The following is a 21,737-nucleotide window of genomic DNA, read 5'->3' on the forward strand; positions in this document are numbered from 1 at the left end:
GCATGTCTGCTGGCAGCAGCACCCACTCTCAAAGTGGAAATCAGGTGGGGCATTTCCACACTCATGCCTGTATACCTAAGATTGAAGGTTCTGTTGGAAAAAGCCTCCACATCTGGGTCCTACCTGATTCCAGAGGTCCAGAGGAGGTAGGCCCAACTCCCTCTTTTAGGTGGCTCTTGGGAAGGACCCTTCCATGCACCCAAACACCTCATGCTGAGGGCAGAGGCTGAAAACTCCTAAGATCAGCCCCTCACTCTATGGGTGGTACAGAATTAGAAAAGTGTCTTCTAAATACCGGAGGGATGAGGACTCTGGAAAGTTCTTGGGGGAATGGGAAAGGATGTAGACACACAGGACTAAGTTCTCACCAAAGCTGGGTCTTTAATTTTATTATTTCTATTTGTGTGTGTGTCACATGGGTGCAGGTGCCAGTAGAAGCTCAAAGAGGTTGTCAGATTCCCTAGAGCTGGAGTTACAGGTGGCTAGGAGCAGCCTTACCTGGGTGCTGAGGCCCGAACTCTGGTCCTTTGGGAGAGCAGCATGTGCTGTCAAGCCCTGAACTGTCTCTCCAGCCCCAAGAGTCAGATTCTCAGTCAAGGCACCCTAAAATAAGGGAATCATAGATGGCGGCTGAGGGGTTGCCTTGACCCCTATGTAGGACAAGAGCTGTGGGTTTGGTTTCTGGGGATCTTCTTGTGTTTTGCGAAGGAAGGAGGTATGGGACCCAGGTATGCCCCTCTAATAGAAGACCCTCCCCCAAGACTAGCCCTGCTTATTGCCATTCTCCCCTCTGACTATTTGTGGAGTGGTGTCCCCAGCCTTGGCGTGCAGGTGCCACTCACTTCTCTATGCTTAAGGATTCCTATGTCCCCAGCGCGCACCAGGGAGGAGGAGCAGTCTCCAGGCAGGGACTGGATCCCCAGAGCGTCTCCCCAGCAGCCGATCCGCCCTCCATCCGCCCGGGGTTTTGCGTCCGCCGCTCCCTCCTCCCTCCTCCGCCCTTCTCTTACTCGCTCCGCCTTGCCAGGATCAGCCCTCTGGTATTTCCTGCTGCTCGGCGACAGCTGAGCCCCTCGCGGGCCCAGCGCGGCCCGGCCCGGCCCGAGTACTGAGCGCGACCGGTACGGTAGGAGCTGCGCTGCTGGGGACCGGGAAGGATAGGGATGGTGGACAGGCCCGGGAAGGCCAGTAGAGGACTTAGCAGGCCTGAGAGGCTGCAGGGCCACCGAGCCTGCGTGGGGCTCAGGGAGTCCTCACTGGCTGATCTGGGAGCCTCTTGGATGCAACCGGGTAGACTCTGGCAGCAGCCGGTATGGGGAACAGCGCCTGGCTGGGGAACCCGGGTGTGTGGGGACTTCTGGGTGGCGGGTGAGGCCCGCGTGTGGGTGCGGCATGCTTAGCCCCGCTTCCCACTTGGTGGGGCTTAAAGGAGTCAGGACCAGGCTAGTGTGTGGGAAGGTCTGGCTGCCTCCGACCCTTAGAGTGGCGGGCTCCGTACCCTAGCCCAGCCATAGCAGGGAATTGGTGTCTTAGAGGTCTGAGATCTCAGGTCTCTGGCTTGATTCCCAGGTTGGTTCGTCAGGGTCCGCAGAGCAAGTGGCTGCTGACCCCACCTTGCCCTTGGACTCTGTCCACCCATGGCCTCCATCCGTAGGACCTGGCCCCTAAAGAAAGGAAGGGAGCCTGGCATTATTGAGATGACTTGTGACTGCATTTGAGAATTTCTGGGACTGCGGTGGGGTAGGACATGAGCCCCTCCCAGCGAGTCCAGCCTAGCTTTACCTCCGAACCCAGGCATCCTGGCTGGTTAGGTCCAAGTCCCTGGCGTCCCAGTTGTGAGTGGCTCCCAGGGGTGTGGGTAAAGATCCCCTCCAGAGCCAAGGGGGCTGCTTCACCACTCACCTACCCCGGACCAGGCTGGGCTTGTATCTGGGAGGGGCTTACTTACTAGAATCACTGGTTTGAATTTCTTGGATTTTTTTTTTGCAATCTCAGGGTCTCCCCCAGAGATTTGTCACCCACTCGTCTATACTTGGAGATTCCTGTATGTGTCTGCTTTTGACTCCAGCCCCTGCAAAACACCTTTGTCAGGTCACAGGAGTGAGAGTGCTGCCATCAGGGCCTTGAGAAGTAGACAAGACCGTTGGGCTAGATATTGCAATTTTGAGTTTGTCCTGAGTGAGTCCAGCAGCCACCCGCCATCTGCAAATGCACACCCCTGCTAACAGCCAAGTGACTGTGTCCTTACTACCTTTTTGCCCCTCTTTACTCAAGTGGGGGCAGGGGTGGAGGTGGGGGTACTTGCTGACATTTGAACTTGGTGGGGTTCCAGAGGAGCCCAGAGAGATTTGCAGGTGTCAGACAAGTCAGGGTGATCCGGGTAGCAATTGGTGACATCTGATTGTCCCCTTCAGGCTCCGGAGTGCGGATCTATTGTCTGCCTGCACGTGGATGGGGGCAGCATAGTGGGGCCTTTTAACACCAGGCTGGGGTGCCAAGGAAGCAAGTGCTTGTTCCTGTCTGGTTTGCCTTGCCAGGCAGTGTTTAGAGAAGGGTGAAGCAGCTGGGTGAGGCTCCTCCCCCACAGTGCTGTGCCTTGTCTCAGGGAGACTGCTGTGCTCAGCCCAACCCGAGCAGCGCATCCTGGATGTCAGAGGGGTCCTCTTTCCCAGCCAAGGGGTCTGGGTCCTTCAGAGCTTGGCTCTGGGCTCTTTGCAGATGCCTAGAGCATCCCTTCCCCCACACCCCAATTGTGTCTGCCATGCTGAGCCATCCAGGGTCAGTTTCTCCTGACACCAGGCTTCTTCCAAGAAGCTCCCCGAGCTACAATAGAGATCTGACATGCCACAGGGGGGCGGAGATGGCACGTGCTGGAGAGTGTTGTGTCTGGCAGCTGTATTTGGGGACCTGTGCCATGTGTGCGTTCTGTGGTTCAGCCACAAGCAAGTAGACACACGCCACTCCTGAGACACAGGTGCTGAGCTTGCTCAAGGGAGTAGGGGTGTGTCCCACCTCCATTCCCATTTATTGTTCAAGAGGGTGGATCTGAGCGTGGGGCTACTTCTTGGAAACATGTGGGTCTCCTAGTGAGGCCTAGGAGCTTGAATTCTAACTCCAAGATAGTGGTACAAATGAGCTCAAGCACAGGGGACTGTTGGGTTCAGACCCCTCCCCGGAGCCACTGCAGGCTGTTTGCAGGGTTGGCTAGGCAGCCTGGGTGAGCACCTTCAGGGCTGGGTGGGGCAGGACAGTGAAGTCGTCCTTCCCACAGGCTGCCTGTTGAAAGTCATTCTGCCTTCTCGGGGACAGTCAGTGTTGAAGGCTGTCTTGAAGGAAAAATGCGGTTCCCTAGATACTGCACTTTCAGCTCAAAGACAAAGAATTTGTAACCTGCCAGATCCCTGAGGGTTTACTAGCCATTCGTTTGAGATGTATGCATAGATAGGGACTTTTGAGCCTGGGGTTAAATACAAAGGCCTTGGATTTGGGATCACATCTTTGCTTTGCAGTTCCCAAGTTAGGACTCAGGAACACGCATACATGGGTAACAGGTTGCCCTGTCTTGGCATCTAAGCTGAGGGGACTGGCACCAGTCATGGACAGGATTTGGGATGCCACTGGGGCAAAACAGAGGCTTCAACTTGGGGTTTTTTGTTCATAGAGCTAGCTGGGAATCCTCGTAGAAGAGAAGCAATGATGCAAAGCAAATGTGAGGAGAACCAAGCTGGTTTGGGGACCCAGAGAGGAGATCCTTGCAAGAGTGATGACAGACATATGGGAAGGGGTAGAGGGCTTGAGGACCCCCTAGGGTGACCCTAGTCAACACGGCCTTACCAAGGTCGTCCAGGTCATTAAGACATAAGAGAATGCCTTTACAGCTCCAGACAGGAGCCTGGCCAGCCGTGCAGATTGGCAAGTGTAGAGGGGCCTAGAATACACAAATACCCTGATTAAGGCTCAGAGCCACCCAGGCACTAAGCTCAAGCTTTGCAGAGTTTTCCCAGTCTCCCACCTGCCCAGCTCCTGTGTGGATCATCATTGTTCCCCCACTCACAAGATCTCCCTTCCTATCACACCTAGTCATCCAGCCAGAAACAGTGTGGCCTTCATGAGCTGGACTTAGAATAAGAGCACTTACTCAGTGCTTGGATTCCATTCCCAGCACTGCCAAGGTACAAAGGGTGGTGTGTGTGTGTGTGTGTGTGTGTGTGTGTCTGTGTCTGTGTCTGTGTTTTCATGTACCTCGACCCCTAAGAGCCCTTCTCTGGGTAAGTCCATGATCACAGGAACCTACCCCCTGGTCCCTGTCCTCTGCTTTCACCTTGCCCCATCCCTCACTCCCAGGGACTCGCCTGCTTGCCTGGTTTTCTTGCCCCATGACCTTGTGCTGACTGTACTCTGTGTAGTCAGCTTTCTCACGATCTGAACGTGGCGAGCTCCACCTGATCCAGGTTCTACCAAGGCGTCACTTCTCCAAGACACCCTTTGTCCCTGTCCTGTTTTAAATTCACTAGCTCTCATGTTTCCTTCTTAGCAGCATGTAGCTATGTCTGAAATTATCTTAATTTATTTAATTGAATGTCTAGATACGCAGAGAACAGTTAGAACAGAGGTAGTCTGGGAGAGGGTACTGTCACCTCTCATCATTCTTTTTTTAACTGTCTGAATGTGAGCTCCAGGCTCAATTCCCAGGGCCTGGTACACAGTAAGCCTTATGTGCTTATGTGAGGTTGGAAGGGAGCTCCCTGGAAGTTGGAGGTCTAAGACCAGATGCCCATCTTGCCTCTCCCACCCCTGTCTCCCCAGCATCAGTAGATACCAGCCTCCAGCCTTTGAATTAGGACCAACATCTGCAAATTGCCTTGGAGCACAAGACACCTGTATTCTTATGTGCTGTGTGCAGGTGGCTGTTGCCCTGTCTCAAAGCCAGACAGAAGAGAGTTAACTCATTTGGGTTCTTAAACAGAGACTTAGAGATGTCCTACCCTCAGGTTGCTGGCCTGATGTGCAATCACCTTCCCTGGACACATGCCTGGAGAGTTTGGAAACCTATCCAGGCCACATTGTGCGGGTATAGTAGAAACACTGTCTCTCCAGGGGTAGGTGGTCACATGTGTGTGTCTGCACAGGGAGAAGCCAGGCCTCCAGGTCCTGATGGGAACAGTACAGAGAGTGTTGTGTGGTTCCACTAAGGGACAGGCTCTCAAATCCAACTTGGGGGAACATGAGCAGGGATGCAAGCAGTGGCACCTGGACAGTGATGGCAGTGAGATTCCAGCACACTCCCTGGGTGAGGGCAATGTGGAGAATTCAGGTCCCTTTAGACAGAGGATCAGGCCTGGGAAGTGGTCTCCACTCACAGGCTCAGGGTGCTTCCTGTCTGAACTTTGCCTTCTTTTTCAGGGTAGAAGGGAAGCCAGGAACCTCTCAGGCTCTGGTCTGTGGCCCATAGCCAGGGCTGCTCCTCTAGGAGTGCAGAGGACCCTGGGGCTGACCACTAGTCACAGGGCAGGGGGATGGAGGAAGGCCAGTTTATATGACAGACTTTTTGCTCAAGCTACACCAGAAATCACCGTGGTTCAGGGAGCTCAGGCATGTAGGTCAGGGACCAGAGTAAGGCCTTTGTTCCTTGTTCTGAAAGAGTGAGCCAGGACAGTGAGGAGCTGCTCAGCTCTGGACCACCTTTGGCCCCTCCAACCAGCCACAATCCCAAATGTTGTGGCCCCTGGTACAGTTCCTGGACTCTAAGACTCACGGGGCCTGAGTGGATGGAGAAGCCTGGCCATGGGAACCTTGCAGAAATGTTGCAACCCAAGTGTTCTGCCATGTTGTTGCTCTTTCTGTCTCTAAGTTACCTGTCCTTGTGTCTGTCGCTGGGCTTACATAAAGCCCTCAGTATTGGGTAATATCAGTCATTATGTGGTGACTGACTTTTATATTCCCTAAAGTCCCAGTCAGAGGTGTCCACCCTCCAGCCATCATCTCCCTTGGCACTCCCATCTGCTGTCACCATGGGCCTTCTTTTGCAAGTGGAATCTCAAGTGAACCCTGCTTTTACACCGTCCCTTCCCATTCCCCCTCTTCACAGTTCCCTGTCTGCTCATGACCTTAGCCTCTGTCCTAGCTGTCCTGAGCTGTGTCTGTGGGTGGTGGACACCCAACCTGTGAAGAGGCAGTGAATCTGTGCGAGGGGTTTGTTTGGGCCCCAGCTTCTAGAGTGTGTCTGTCATCACCTGCAGAGCTGGGATCCCAGCACACAGAATCCTCACAGATCAGTGAGACTCCCTGACCCAAAGCCTGGAGAACTGGGGTGTCTTTATCTCTGATCCACAGGTGTCTAACAATCAGCACTTCACTTAGTAACCAAATTGTTCATTAGCCCAGAGCTGGTGTTCGGTCTCTGAGATGACAGACAGGGATGGTGACAGTTCCCAGGCCACGCTATCCTCCGGAGCATGCCCTGTCCCCTGATAAGACTTGGCCATGGGAAGGGGTTTGCAACTCTGAGTCCTTAGGTGCCACCCTCTTGCTCCAGAACTCCACATACCTGATCCTGGCTCCCCTGGATAAATACAGGTCCCAGCTCTCATTTGGTGGAAACCCAGGGATGCAAGATTACTCTTTACCTGGCCTCAATTTCTCCATTCTTTTTTAAGGGGGGTAGGGGGTTCGAGGCAGGGCTTCTCTGTGGCTTTGGAGGCTGTCCTGGAACTAGGTCTTGTAGACCAGGCTGGTCTCGAACTCACAGAGATCTGCCTGCCTCTGCCTCCTGAGTGCTGGGATTAAAGGTGTGTGCCACCAACGCCTGGCCAATTTCTCCATTCTTAAGGCTCCCTCCCCATGACACTGCCCCCCTAACCAGCAGATCCAGGGACTCCTGTAAGCACATGACATCCAGGCAGGAACACAGAGTGCAGCTGGACTCCTTTAAATCAGGGGCTCTCCACAGAGCACCACCCACAGTGCTCCTTGAGCCATATTCTATCACTTGAGTCACATCAGTTTTTTGTTTTTGCTTTTCTAGACAGGGTTTCTCTGTGGCTTTGGAGGCTGTCCTGGAACTAGCTCTTGTAGACCAGGCTGGTCTCCAACTCACAGAGATCTGCCTGCCTCTGCCTCTGCCTCTGCCTCTGCCTCCCGAGTGCTGGGATTAAAGAGTCATATCAGTTTTATGCACAGAAGTTTCTGTTCATTCTAAAGAGTTTGAAAGATGCTCCTTACTCCTTCCTCCCCCTGGCTGTCACACACTACCGCAGACAGATGCTTCTTTAATGTCACTCAGCACCCTCAAGTCTACTTCCCCTGCAGCCTTGTGCAGCCTCTCCATGGTTGATGTACCCACTGTTGGAGGCAAAGCCCACTTTCCCATAGCCCCACCCTACTGTCCTGCAGTCTCTGGATCAGGACAGAGTGGAAAGGATAGAGGCAGATGTGGAAAGCAGGTACCAGCATGAGCAACGAACTTTAGCTGATGCCCTGTGGCATCCTTTGACTTCTGCGGGCAGAGGGACAGAGCAGCCAGCTTTGAAGGGAGACCTCGCCCACTGTGGCGCTATGCTGGGTTTCCACTTTGGACCTGGCACCTTCAGGAATGCGTGGGCCCCAGCTGCTGAGAGGCCTAGATTCTGCCTCTGAATAGCAATAGAATGACAAGTCCCTGGAAAGCAGGTCCCCAAAGGGCAGGGGAGGCTGCTGGGAAGAGGAGAGCACTTGGCTGCATACTGATGGGGAGTTTGGGATGTAAAGAGACTGACTGTTGCTTTGACCTAGAAATTCAGCCCCAGAATGTTAACCCAAGGGTGAGGCTGCTTGGGGCAGGGATTGGTTGCTGGTCCCATCCCAGTGACCACTGTTGGTCATCCCTGCCGGCCAGACGAGTAAGCTGTTATAGAGGGTCTTTCAGGGAGAGGGGACAAGGACTTCCCTGTTGATGACTGACACCCAATGGGTGGTTTTACTGTGCACAACCCGGGTGGGCTGCTTAAGAGTGCCTGTCAATGGTCCAGGCTCCATGAATTCAGACTGATGGGACCCACATCCTTGCTGCCCTCCCTCCCCTGTGTGTATCCCAGCGGACTCTTTCCTAGTACAAGACCTCTCTGATGGTGCCCACCCTCCCAGGAAAACTTGAGCTGGGCTGCCTGGGCCACTTTTTTAATAATCTCATTTAGAAGGTAGAGGAGTGAGGCATGCGGTCCCTATGACCAGGGAGGGCCACAGTCAGCCTCACTCTGCCTTCAGTATGACTCAGGGCAGCTGGTGCTAATAGCCACGTGGCCACTGAGCACAGGACTGTAGATTTCCCTGAACATGGTACTGGCTTAGCTGGGCCTCTTGCTGACTGCATCTCTCTGTCCTCACAGATGTCCCTCCCTGACTGGAAAACCTGTCCCTGTCTCTGTCTGGGACACTGACCCAGTGTCCCTAGCAGGTACAGTGTAGTAGATGCAAGATGTTTGGGACAGGCTCAGCACTCAGTATCTGGTTCACATCACTCATGTCTTCTGGACATCCGTATCACTGGAGGTTAACCCCAGGTTTGTCCTTCATTAGTTTAACAACTCCATTTCCATTTCCTTCCTTCCTTCCTTCCTTCCTTCCTTCCTTCCTTCCTTTCTTTCTTTTTTTTTTTTTTTTTTTGGTTTTTTTTGTTTGTTTGGTTGGTTTTTTGAGACAGGCTTTCTCTATGGCTTTGGAGGCTGTCCTGGAACTAGCTCTTGTAGACCAGGCTAACCTTGAACTCACAGAGATCTGCCTACCTCTGCCTCCCGATTGCTGGGATTAAAGGCATGCGCCGCCACCACCCAGCTTTGTTTTGTTTATTTGAGACAGGGTCTTACTACCACATGATCTGGCTGGCCTATGTGGACCAGGCTGATCCTAAACTCGAAAAGTGCTGCTTGTCTTTGCCTTTTGGTTGCTAGGATTAAAGATGTGTGCCCCCATACCCAGCCCTTTCCTTCCTTAAAAAGAGGAAAAAAATGACAACACATATGGGGGGTCTGACTGAGCTTGGGGGAGTTCTTTCCCTTATCTTCAGAGAGAGTATTTTAGAGGGAGAATGCATGCCCCCCACCAGCTTGCAGAACAAAAGCTTGTTCCCACAGATGCTTGTCAGGCCCTCCAGCATCTCTAATTGGCCAATACATTTTGTTAATTAAAAACCAAAAAATTGGCCTGACTTTCCCTGAGGCCCTGAGAAACCAGAAGGGTAGAGTCTGGCTGATGGACTACAGGGTCTGCATGGAGTCAGTGATAGCACAGGGCCCACTGTTGCCTCCTCCCGTGGTGCCAAATTGCCTTGCACATGTACCTACAAACGCATAACATAAATGTTCTTCCTCAGCATTCACCTGCTCAAACCGTGTCCGTTTTATGTCTGCCTAGAAAGCCTAGGCTCAGCTGGCCGTTTAGGTGATCATGACGATCCAATCAGTAACCACTCAGGCTCACTCACACTGGAAGAGTGAGCAAGAAGTGGGTTAGATAGGTTGTCCCATGGACAAGACCAGCAAGGCTTCATGGTCATGTCCTGTCACTCACTGCTCATTTCCACCATAGGGTTGCCCTCCCCCTGTCAATCATAGATTCCTAGGCCAGGATCCACAGGCTAGAGGGTCATTAGTGTTATGCCTTTCCTAGGTACTCTCTGCCTCCACTGTGTCAGGTGATCACATATCCTGAGGCCCGCCTCCTGCCCTTCACTGGCAGTGAGGGGTCTGGGATCTTCCCTGGGTTCCCTGTGTTTCCCTTATCAGGCACTGTTTGTAGTCCCTGGGAGAGTGCCCTCAGCACCCTGGGCAGCTGAGGCTCCCAGAGCCCCTGGCACTCCTGTAGATGTTGCATGTGGAAGAGGATGGAGATACTCCAGAGCTTCCTGCTACCAGAGTCTGTACTCTCAGAAGCTGAGGTCTCCAGTACAGTGTAAGGGGAAAGCTGGCAGCTCCTCCCAGGCAGCTATGGTGGACAACTGCCCATCCCTTGTGGCCTGGCCACGTGGGTCATTGGGGAATTTTCCCAACTTGGTCTGTGTCACCCGGCAGCCTGAGCTTTCCGTTGGTGTAAACTGCAGTTTAATGAATGACCGCACACAAATAGCCACCCTCACCCAGAGCCTTATTTTTAACCTGTGTCTGTTTTCCCATTTATTTGCAAGCCTTGCCTGTGTGGGGAACAAGCTGTGTATCTCCACTGAGAGTGGTCATTCATCATCCTGGAACCTCATCCCAGTGAGGATGCTGGTGTTTGTCATCAGCCACTGCGGACCCTGGGAGTTTCTTTGGGGCACTGGGGCTCTTTCCCAGATCACACCGCTAACCCTGCTGAGATCCAAGTTTTGAACTCTTTTCCGTGCTTGGCGGAAGTAGATTGATGTAAAGGCACCATGTACTTGGTTCCTTGTAACCTTAAGGAACATAAGGGACAGCCCTCTTCTGCTGGCTGTGGTGGCACACGCTTTACATCCCAGTACTCGGGAGGCAGAGAGAGGCAAGGAGATATTTGTGAGTTCAAGGCCAGCGTGCTCTACATATGGAGTTCCAGGCTACCCAGGGCTAACTACTTAATAAGAAAGCTAAAGAAATAACCCATTTCCTGTGACTAGAGTCATTTTGTAGGCCCTTTGGCTTTTTAAAAAAGTATTTACTTTTTAAAAATATGTTTTGAGATAGGGTCCCAGGTAGCCCAGGTTAGCTTCAAACTTACTATTTAGCTGAAAATGACTCTTGACTGCTGATCTTCTGTTCCTACCTCCTGAGTGCTGGGATTGCCAGCATGCACCACCTCATTTATTTAGGAGGTGCTGGGGATGGAAACACAGGGCTTCATGCCTGCCAGGTAAACACTCTGCCAGGAGCCACATTCCCAGCCCTGTAGGTCTTTTAGTGACTAATCTGTGCTCGCACTTAAAATAGCTCTAAGCAGTAGACACTGTTGTCTTCTTCTTTTACAGATGGGGACACTGAGGCTCAGAGGTGACAAGGCTTCCCCAGGTCACCACACCATACAAGGCTGGGGTTGGAACCAGCACAGTGTAGCATCTCCCACACAGTGATACAGTAGACTCTAGAGAGATGCCATAGTGTTCTAAAATTGTGCCTATGCTGCTACTCCACACTCCTGAAACTTCCTGTGGGAGGGGCTAAGTGCACTGTTGCCTGAGAAACCAGATAAGTGGTGATGTTAGAAATGTGAGCAGGCCTCGAGAGATTGTTTGGAAGTTCTAGCAGGGAAGCCTTGGACCAAGACCCAGCCTTCTCTTTTCAGGGGCTGTTGCCCTCTTGTACTGAGCACTGCACCATCCAGAGGGACACACATGGGACCATGAAGGAGGAAGGGAGCAGCCACAGTATTGAGAAGGGTTCTAGAGACCCTTCTAGGGTAAAGAAGCCATGGAAGAATATCGCTGAGTATTATGCGTTAACCTGGGAGGACTACAGGTTGCTACTGAGTCCTGCTAATGAAGGAATGGTTCAAGGAGGCCCGACCACGTAGGTCTCACTATCTAGCCCAGGCTAGCCTCAACTCCGGATCCTCCTGCCTCAGCTTCGTAAATACAAGTGTGTGCCCTTGCAGTTGGCTAGCTAGCATCTCGTGTGCCGTGTGGCTAATTAAATCACATTCAGGGACAGAATGCCTATCTATGCTGTAGCCACTGAATGCTTTACTGTCTTTTTTTGGTTTGTAGTTTCTGAGAGTTGTTTTATAATTTTTTTTTACCATGTAGTCTAGGCTGGCCCCAAATGCAGTCCTAGGTGCTGGAATGGCCTTCTGAACTTAGCTCATCCACCATGGGCTTTGCCCTGACAGTCTCTAACAGATAGGGGGAGGAGCAGGGTTGGAGGCATGGGAGTCAGACCCTTTTTCCTTAACAGCATCAAGAGACTAGAAGAACATCAAGGACAGGTCTCGTGCTTCCCCGACTAGGCTGGGTAAGGCCACTCAAGCCGTCTGTGTCATCAGGAAATGCGGGTGACAGGGACACATCTAGTCTGGCAGGGAGGAAGGAGGGGCTTCAGGGGCTGGTTCTGGGAACTCTGAGTGTGAGCCTTTCCCCAGGAGTGGGCAGGGGCCAGGAGCTGACCAGGCCAGGGGCCTGAACGTGGGGACTGGGAGGGAACAGTCTGCATCTAACTGCTAGGAACCCAGCATCTCAGTGTGCCATGCCGCCAGAGAACCACCCCAACTCCTGGGCCTGGGATGGCACCTGCAGCACCGAGAAGTTCTCTGCGGCGTCATGGTGTCCCCCTCGGTTATGCCAGGCAGGTGTCCAGCAGTGGATCAAAGGGGAGCAAGAGGTCCAGGCTAGTGCAGGGAGGGAAATCAGGATGAGAACTTATTCCAGTCCCCTTTTCTTTGAGGGGAGAGGATGGGGCTGTTGGGGAGCCCCTGAGATGGGACAGGCCATACAGCTGGGTTTGAGTGCAGCAGTGGGCCGGTCACCTTGCACAGCAGTGGCTCTTCTAAGGCCTTTGTGTTGCTGGGGACAGAGGCTTCTAGTGCCACATACTGAAGGTGGGGATGTCCACTTCCTTCAACCAGGATTCCCCCACCTGGTATGTCATCATGCTGGGCCACTACCACAGAGGACCAGACACTGGATATCAAGACAATAGAAATGCTTTCTTGTGTAGTCTTTCCTCAGGGTGGGGATAAGGGCAGGCTACCTCTATGGACCCTCAGGAAGGGACCATCCTACTTCCTTAGCTTCTGGAGACCTGGAGTCCCACGCTGTGGCCATGACCCTCCTGCATCTTCACATCACTCTGTGCCTCTGCCCTGTCACTGGACACCAGGTCTTCCAGTGACCCTTAACTGGGTTACCTCTACAGGTACCCTCTTCCCAAAGGCACCATACTCTTGGATTGGGACTTAAGTCTGTTTTGGAGGAACAAAGGCCACTTTCTATACCCTTAGGCAGTGGTCAAGAGCAGCTGAGACTCTGAGGGAGAGGAGCCAGCACTGCAGACCCAGCTGATGGAATTGGGAAAGGGGGGTGGCCTCAGGGACCTAGGACAATGTTGCAGAAGTGACACCAAGGGCTGGGGAACGGGATGCGAAAGTGCTATCTTATTTACAGACAAGAACAGTGAAGACTCAAAGGAGCAAGACCTAGGCTGCCCAGGCAGTGGGTGAGGAGCTGGGAAGGAGGACTACTGTGACTGACAGGGAGATGCCCCCAGGAGGAGAGGTAGCCTGGGGGATCTTGTACTTTGCCTTGGTGGGCACAGGCCTTGAGCCTCTGCATTCCACACTGTCCTGTCCTGGAGGGAGACCTGAGCTGGTCCCTCCTGGCCCACACTCCTGTGTTAAGTGGTCAGCCAGCCATGTTGGATACGCTCTGGGGACCTGGATCACTGCTTACCCACCAAGGGCCTCCTGGGCCCCTCCTAAGCTCTGAGACACTTGGTCTGGTCCCCTGTCCCAGAAGGATCAACCTGGGAGGAAACAGCAGCCATTGCATCATCATGTTTACTTGGGAACAGAAAATAGTCTTCCAAAAGCCCTCATCCAAACGGGAAAATCAAACGGCAGTGTCTGCTCCCTGGGGAGCCAGGACTCTACTCCTGAGACCAGGTCTTCACTGGCTTTCTGTGGAGGAGGCTACCTCGACTGCCTCTCACAGCCACGCAGCTCCCCTGCCCTGGCCACAGACAGCAGCAGAGCAGGGAACTGCCGCCCTGAGAGAAAACAGAAGCAGATGGCTCAGGTGCTTGGCCACCTCTGATATGGTGCCCATACGCGTGCGTGCGTGCGTGCGTGCGTGCGTGCGTGCGTGCGCGTGCGTGCGTGCGTGCGTGCGTGCGTGCGTGCGTGCGTGTAGAAAAAGGGTCATGAGCGGTCAGGGTGGGTGAGAGGAAGCAGGAAGCAAGATCTTGTGCTACCATACAGAGCTCATCAGTAATGACACAGCTGACCCTTAGGTTCCCAGTTTCCTGGCACCAGAGTGAGGCTGTGGCCACCTGTTGATGGTCCTTGGTAAATATATTGTTTGATCAAGAGGCAGATAGACCAGGCACAGGAGGCTATCCACCTTGGAGTATACCCATGTGCAGGGCCTCCAGAACCCCAGGCAGCCCACAGACTTACCCCTTTATGTTTATACAGTGGTCATCTGGGCAGCACCTGTTTCTCATGAGCCCAGAACCAAACGGCACTGGAGCCTAAGCTAACCTTTCACCTTTAATGGAAGAGTCCCATGCTGCGGCTGCTGAGACTGTGGCTGCTTGCTACTTGTTCCCTGGGCTGGCCCCAAGCTCTGAACAGCCTGTGTCTGAGGAATTGTGGAGGTTGGAGGAGTGGAGCTGTGGAGGTATCATGTCAGGATAGGCATGGAAAGAGGGGCCCTGGGCATAGCCGCCCCGGACCCTGACTCTGCTACTTCTAGGCCACAGAGCATGGCCCAGGCCCGATCTGGGTAAGGTGAGCTTGGCATAATAGTGGAAGAGAAGTGTGGAGCTTGGCAGTAGGAAGCCAGGCATCTCCCCGGCACCCTTGACCTTGAGCTTCTTTTCTCCCATTCCCCCACAGCCCCTGCACTCCTACTCCTCACAGGACTTGGTCCTGGCTCTACAAAGGCATTTTTTCCATGCTTACCCCCTGCTGACCTCCTTTCAGCCAGTGCTTCCTCCCAAGGGTGGGGGGGCAGAGTGATGAGCTGATCCTTCACCCCAAGGACTCCAGCAAGTCCCGTGCCCCAGCAGTTCCTTGTAGAGCGTGAGGTAGTATCCCCCAAATATGCCCAAGCCCTCATCCAGAGGTCTGTGAAGGAGATCTCACTTGGCATGGGGTCTTGGCATGTGTAAATGAGGGTCTTAGTGGAGATCAGCCTGGATTTGGGGGAGAATGGAGAACCAATGAGCTGTCAAAAGAAGAAGCACATAGAGCCTTGGAAGATGCACCTAGACGCTTGGAGATGCCCGGGGTGCCCCTCCCCTGGGGTTCTTGAGGGTACTATGACTCAGCTGACAGCTTGATTTTGGATTTGGGGCCTCTAGAGCCATGAGCAAATAAACCTTTAAGTCATTGTCTGTGGTCCTTTGTCAAAGCTGCCCCCAGGGAGGAATGCACCTCCTCTTGGAGAAGCTGGTGCCAAGGTCAAGGAAGTTCCTGTCCCCACCAACTATGTTTTCCATCAGTAGGAGGCTGAGGGCCTGGGTGTAAGCATTGTGATCTGAAGGCTTCAGGTCCCAAGGAACTGAGGAAATGTCCCCAAAGACAGGGGTACTGGACTGTAGCATCAGACTTCAGACTGCTTGGAGTGGGAGGGTTTGACAGGGTGGCATGACCAGGGACCCCTCATGTACCCAGGTCTCCAACACAGCCTGCAAGCGTCTCTCTCTTTTCACCTGTCGCCTGCTGCTCATGGGGCCTGTGGTTTGCTTCTGGTTTAGAAGTTGTCATTTCAGAGTGTGACCAGTATGTTTGTACAGATCCAAAATTAGGCCTGGGAATTTTAAGGATGAGACATGCTTTCTCACTTTTCCTCTGGACCTGTTTCTTAGCCCTGATAGCTCTGGGGACTTGGAACCACCATGGGGTGGAGTGTCTCTGGACCCCTCTGTGTCTCAGTGCTAGTAAACTGGCCAAGGAACTGGTCAGTCGTGGCAGAGGGCCGGGTGTCCCTTGTGGTTCCCTATTCAAATGGGACTGCTAAAGAGAGGACGAGTCAGGCCATGGTCCCTGGGATGGGTAGTGGGATGACCAATGGAGTGTCCTTGTGTGAGGAGAGAGTAATCTTTGCCTGATCCTTTTGAGTAACAGGGGAGCTTCTTTGGGAGGGGTTGCCTTAGGACTTCCAGTGGTTCTGACATGGAAGAAGAGGAGAGGGTGAAACTGGGCTGAGAAGATGGAGGAAGAGCTGCTGCACACTGGCCGCTGGAACCCCTGCCAGGGAGCGTGCTGAGCCCTCCATGGAGATAGCCCAGAGCGGGCAGGGCAGGCCCTGTGGTTAGTCCATTCTTCCCCCTGAAGCCATGTGCTCACTTATGGGCCTTTGGGGTGGGGAGTGGGTTCGGGGTCCCATGAATAGAGAAACCAGAACCTAGGCTCACAGGTTGGTCACCCCTCACACAAACGCCATCCCTGTCTTAGTGGGGTGTGGTGGAGAATGGCACCTGGCAGGGCTGGGCCCCACCCACCTGTCAGAACTGCCTGTAGCTCTCACTGGTGCTTTCACCTGACTGCCAGAACCAGTTTGCCCACAAAGCACAGGGAGGGGCCAACGAAGGTTATAACCCACAGCATAGGGTATGGTGACCAGGACTGTCATAGCTGCTTATCCACAAGGGTCCCTGAGGAAGTCACCCTCCAGTACCTACCTGTCACCCTCGCTTGCGTGGGTCCCAGCAGCAGCCCTACCAGGCTTCCAGTCAGTAACTGAGGTGGTTAGAAGAGGCTGAGGCCACAGCCTCGGGAGACCCTGGTTTCAGGTGAGTACAGGAGGTGAGGTTGGCAGAGCAGGGGTGCTCCAGACCTGAATCAAACTGTAGGAATCAGTTGACTTATTTTTCGTGTGCCTCCTTTTCCCTAAATGAAAAATGGAAAGGAACTAGCCACCTGGCACGAAGCCTAAGGGAGGGTCGTGGATGGGGGTCCCCTAAGCATCGAGTGGAGGGGGGTCCTGGGTTCTTGAAGGAAGCAGAGCAGGGCAAGGAGGGAGGTGGGCTCCCAGGTGTCTGCACCCAAAGCTCTTCTCTTGGGCCATCCTGGTCTGGTGGTCCCTGTAGACGCTGGCAGTCACCATAGAAGGTGTCTGGCCAGTGATGCCTGCCCTGCACTGACCAGCCACATGGCCCTGTGTGAGTCAGTGTTTGTTTGTGCCTCAGTTAACTCATCTGTCAAATGGGGAGAAGGCAGAAGAGAGTGCTAGAAGCCTCTGGGCCCTTTTCTCCCTTTCTGCTTTTTCTTTCTTTCCCTATTTTATGTGTGTTGTGCATGTGAGCATGTATGTTTTTCATATGTGTGGGTACATGTGAGCATGTGTACATGTGTGTTTATTGTGGAAGCCGAGGTTGATGTCAGGAATCATCCTTGATAGCTCTTCTACCTGTTGTCTTGTTTTAGGGAAGGTCTCAGTCGAACCCAGAGCTAGTAGGTCTGGATAATCTAACTTGAGCCAGCTTGCCCTGGGAATCCTGTCTCTGCCTTCTGAAGCCGGAATTACAGATGGGATGCCACACTCATCTGGCTTTTACATGAGTTTCTGGGGACCCAAACTTTAGTCCTCTTGCTTGCATAGTGAATACTTTAACTCCTGAGCTATCTCTGAGTCTTCGGGGTCTTCATTGCTTCAAGTACCCAGAATCCTGCCTGGGCAATGGGGAGGTGGAGAAGAAGGGAAGGGCAAGAAGGGGAGTGGCCAGCTGCCTACCTGGCATCTGCCATATGCAGCAAGCAGGGGCAGGAGTGCAGGGGTGGCTCCTGAAAGAGCTGTTGATGAAACTGAATTTGCCAAACCTAGGTGCACAGTGGCAACTTTGCCCTGAGGGCATTTCACCTTTCACGGAGTAACCCTCCGCTGCCAACCCAAGCTGCAGTGAAACTCCCTGGTCTGTGTCCACTCCATGTCTCTGGTAAGAGTAACCAGGCTCTTCTGGAAGCCTCTCATGGGATAAACAACAAAGGGGCTATGTGACTGGCCTTACAAACTAGGGCTGAAGGACATGTTGGGTCTGAAGCATTGCGTGGAGGAAGCCAGAACTCTGACCCCGTCTCCCCACCAGGTGAGAGAGAGCCCAAGTGGGCAGGGGCCTCTCAGGTAGACAGTCACACTCCAGCTTGGCTCAAGGGCATTATGCAAGGGTTATAGCTCCTGGGATCAGGAGCTCAGTTTACCCCTCCAGCAAGTGAGGAAGCCATTGCTTATTACATCTGGGAGAGAGGCTCCTTGTTTCCCCAGGTGTAGAAGCCCCTCTAGAAGAGGAGGTTTCTAGGGGAAGTGAAGAGGACACTTTGACCCAAGCTAGGACCAGGCCCACACGAAGCACCTGTAACCAGGTGGATACAAAGGAGGGAACTGATGTGTGGTGGGACCCCAGAGGGTGTGGCTTTGGGAGATCACCTCATTCCTTTGGAATAGTTGGTTCTTGGTTTTAAGTTCCTCTGCAACCCAGATGCACAGCTACAAGTCTTTCCTCAGCCCCCTTAGAGGACCAGAGGTCAAGGGAAGGCGGGAGGTAACCTTGAGATATCCTGTAGTATATGCTACAAGCCTCCTTGGCCTACTCCAAAACTAGGACTGGGACAGCACTAGAACTTAGTTACCACGTGGTATCCACCAATCCTGTCCTCCAAGTATCACTAGGGCCTGAGTGGCCACATCTGATGTGGGTGTTGTCCACATTGGACTAGCCTCCCCACAACACTTCCAGGGTCCCAGGTCTGTGACCCGTAACATTCAGCAGGTAGAGCTGAAGAAGAAGTAACTGTGGGGTGTCTGTTTCCAGTAGTCACTTAATCTAGGGCCTTCTGGCAGGCACCACATTCCAAGGTCAGTACGGTTTGTGAACCTGCCACAGGACCAGCTATAGCCATGCATGGACGTGTGAAGAGACCTTCACCCCACCTCGCTCCCTGGTACCGGGCTAGTCCAGCTTTGTTACATCCCACAGGTGGTAGCTCCTAGACATGCAGGGCAGCTGGTCACTCACAGATCACATGGTAGGGCTGGTATGGGGACACCAGGCAGCAGAGGTCCCTCTGGCCATCTCTTTGGTCTCAGACACCAGACTCACACACACACAGCCTGTCAGATGACCTACCATCTTGGAAATACTAGCATGCTGGGTCCTTAGTATTCTTTCTGACTGGAGGTAAGAAGCCATGTCCAGAGTTCAAGCAGGCCCACCAAATCCGGGAAGCACGAGCCTCCCCAAGACAGGAGTTCCCAATGGATGTGGGGTGAGCAGTGGATTGGGGTGGGTTGAGCAGTGGGAAGGGAGAAGCTGGGGGTGTCTGGACAGTGTACAGGCCTCTCAGGAGCCAGCACTGGAGGTTGCTGTCCTTTGGGCTTCAGGTCCCTAGTGCTACTGGGGAGGAAGCAAGAGAGTCTGTGGTACCTTGTCTCCTCTGGTCTTCTTGGGGTCCATCCAGGTAGTTCATCCAACGTGGGGAAAGCGAGTGGCTAGGCCGGTAGCAAACAATTCCTGGCAGCACTCACCCAGCTTTCCTGCTGGGTGACCTAGTGGCAGCCATCTGTCGCTTCATCAGTCCCCACCCAGGGTAGATGGTGACCTGCAGACCGTCCCACTGGGGATGGCATGCTGGGTACTGGAGTGGGAGAGTTAAACTAAGGGTGTCTCTGTAGTACCAGCCCCTCTGAGAGCTACTCAGGTATGCCCAGTTGGCACAGGGCTGCCCATGGCTCCGCAGTGGAGTTTTCCCAGAAGTCTGTCTGTCTGTCCCTGGGAAGCCTGGTCCTCCTTCCATCTGCTTTGTATCGGGGTGTGGAGGCTCATGGTGAGCCTAGCCTGAAAGTGGGGCAGAGTTCTTTGACCCTCTGGTAGGTCCCTCTCCCTGGCTGTACTATCCCCTGTCCTTCCTCTCATCCTCCATAGTCCCCATGCCAGCTTGCATGACCACTGAGAGCATCGCCCCGATTGCAGTTTGTGTCCAAAATTAAAGTCTTCTCTCAGCTGGATGGGACCAGCAGGGACTGGGCGGGACATGGTGGAGATAGGCCTTTTAAGTGGTGGCTGCTATCATTCTATAGAGGCTGTCTGTTCTCCAGTGAGCATGCAGAGAGCTGGGCCTGTAGGCCACATTCCTTCATCCTTGACCTGGTTTCAAGTACTTGACCCCCTCCCCATAGCCTTTAATGAGACCCTAAGTTCAGGTAGGAGCATCAGCACATACACACAGATGGAGGAGAGCCCAAGCAGCTGGAACCTCACCTCTTCCCAGGGACCCTGGCCTGCCTCCCTCCATCAGCTCCCTAGGGGCTGTGGGTGAGGAGGAAGCTACCCAAAGACCACAGTGCCAGCCCTTGGAGAGCACTTGGCTGCTGTAGGTACCTCGAGGCCCCACTCAGAGAAATATTCTCTATACATAGCTGCAAGTGAATGTGGCCAGCTGGAGCCACACAGCCACAGCGCTGGGTCCTTCTCACGGTCCCCAGGCCTTGAGGGATGACAGAGAGGGCTTGGGTCTGAACTGGTCCATCCACTTGAGTATGTGCAGGTGGAATGGGAAGGGAGTCTGGGAATGGAAGACTTCGTTGATTCCTTCTCTGAGACTCAGGCAAGCCTGGGCCCAGATTCCAGATCTGTGCCTCCTTCTGTGTGGCCTTGACCTTTCTCCACAAAGCTCCCATTGTCTGGGCTGAAGGTGGGTGTCTGTCAGCCATGGAGAGAGTGGTGCTTTGGAGGCCAGATCCCCACTCGGAAGGCAGCTGGAGGGCAGTGAGCTGGCTCTTTCTTGGTGGGCTGACCCAGCTGGGAGGGATGTCCTCATTGGGGACTGAGTGTCTCGGATGGAGGAGTATCCTCATTCGGTGGATGACTTAGGTGGTGGTGTCCCTGCTATATGTGGTGTCCCAGCTGGCAGGGGTCCTTGTCCACTTTCCAGACCTTTGTCCATAGGGACATGGGACTGATTAAGCAGGGACAGCAGTGGCCCCCACCTTGTCTGTTCTGGGAAGCAACATCACCCCCCTGATACCATGACAGGCTTCTGTGCTCTAGATGGGAAACTGAGTCTGAGGAGCCTATCTGGGTCCATGTTGAAGGCAGGCAGGGCCAGGGTAAGAGTTCTGCCCTGCCACCTTCCTGAGTCCTAGGTGACTCACGACTCTCAGCTGGGCAGGAGCGTGGAAGCCCTGAGAAAAGGCACAAGTAGGATCTGCAGTCAAGGGAAGATAGCCACATAGTGACTCTTAGGCAAGAGTCAACTGTCAGAGCCCCTGCTGCTCCAAGGCCCAGCAGCATGGGTGTACCTTGACTGTGGCTTCAGCAGCACAATAGGATCTATGGACAATGTCACAACACCAAGGACCCCAGAGCCCCATGCCCATCAGCCATGGGTACCAATAGGGAAGGATCCAGAAATGGTCTGAAAGAGAAAGTCAGGGTCTCAGAAAGGATGTATCTCTCCCTATTTTGTCTGGGCAGCCACTGCTTTACCCAGAAGAGCTAGCTGCAAGAGGGGTCACTTCCCACAGCCTCAGGGATGGGTCTGCCCACTTGTTAGAGCCCTTCAGGAACCTCTCTTAGAGTTAGCAACTCCAGCTTCTCCTGAACCCGTTTCCGTCCATGAGCTAAGTCTCTGTGGAAGGACTATGTTAGCCATGTGTATATCTAGCTCATGGAGCACAGCAGGGCTTTCGGAGTCAAATCAGCTGGGGATGAACCCTGCACATAAGGCCAATATGGCCTAGCACAGATTCCAAACAGACTGTAGGAAAACACTGGTACCTGAACAGCAGCCTGAGGAAGCCTATGAAAGCTAATTCTCTAAGGAAGGAGAAGAGTCCCACAGAAGGCCCTGTGGAGGAAGAGGCATACCGGCTACCTGGTGGAGAGAAGGAAGGCCATAGACCCCACTGGGTGGATATGACAACACCCCCTTTCTCCTCTCCTACCTGCCCCTAGTCTAGCGATGCTCAAAGCAGAGCTGCAGGCCTGCCTTCATCCCCATTTCCATGAGCTCTGCCTGAAAGCAGTCCCTGTCTGGGCCTCATGGCACCTATACTGTCCCTGACTTGACACTCAACTTTGATCCCCTGTGGCTCAAGAGTCCAC

The 21,737-nt window shown here is 53.6% G+C and overlaps 1 protein-coding gene across 4 annotated transcripts in view; it reads left to right on the forward strand.

Annotated features, from left to right (window-relative positions):
- The first annotated feature begins 1,006 nt into the window (after positions 1 to 1,006).
- Positions 1,007 to 21,737, forward strand: part of Osbpl5 (oxysterol binding protein like 5) — a 53,535-nt gene continuing 32,804 nt past the window's right edge. The window contains exon 1 of one of the 4 annotated variants that reach the window (XM_013118543.3): positions 1,007 to 1,126. The gene's annotated coding sequence lies outside the window, so the exon portion shown is untranslated. Of the gene's footprint in view, positions 1,127 to 8,363; positions 8,538 to 21,737 lie in introns of those variants that run through there. The other 3 variants (NM_001281672.1, XM_021231002.2, XM_013119286.3) reach the window with 3 other exon arrangements.

This window comes from Mesocricetus auratus, unplaced genomic scaffold, assembly GCF_017639785.1.
Source record: "Mesocricetus auratus isolate SY011 unplaced genomic scaffold, BCM_Maur_2.0 Super-Scaffold_4256, whole genome shotgun sequence".
Classification (NCBI taxonomy): Eukaryota; Metazoa; Chordata; class Mammalia; order Rodentia; family Cricetidae; genus Mesocricetus; species Mesocricetus auratus.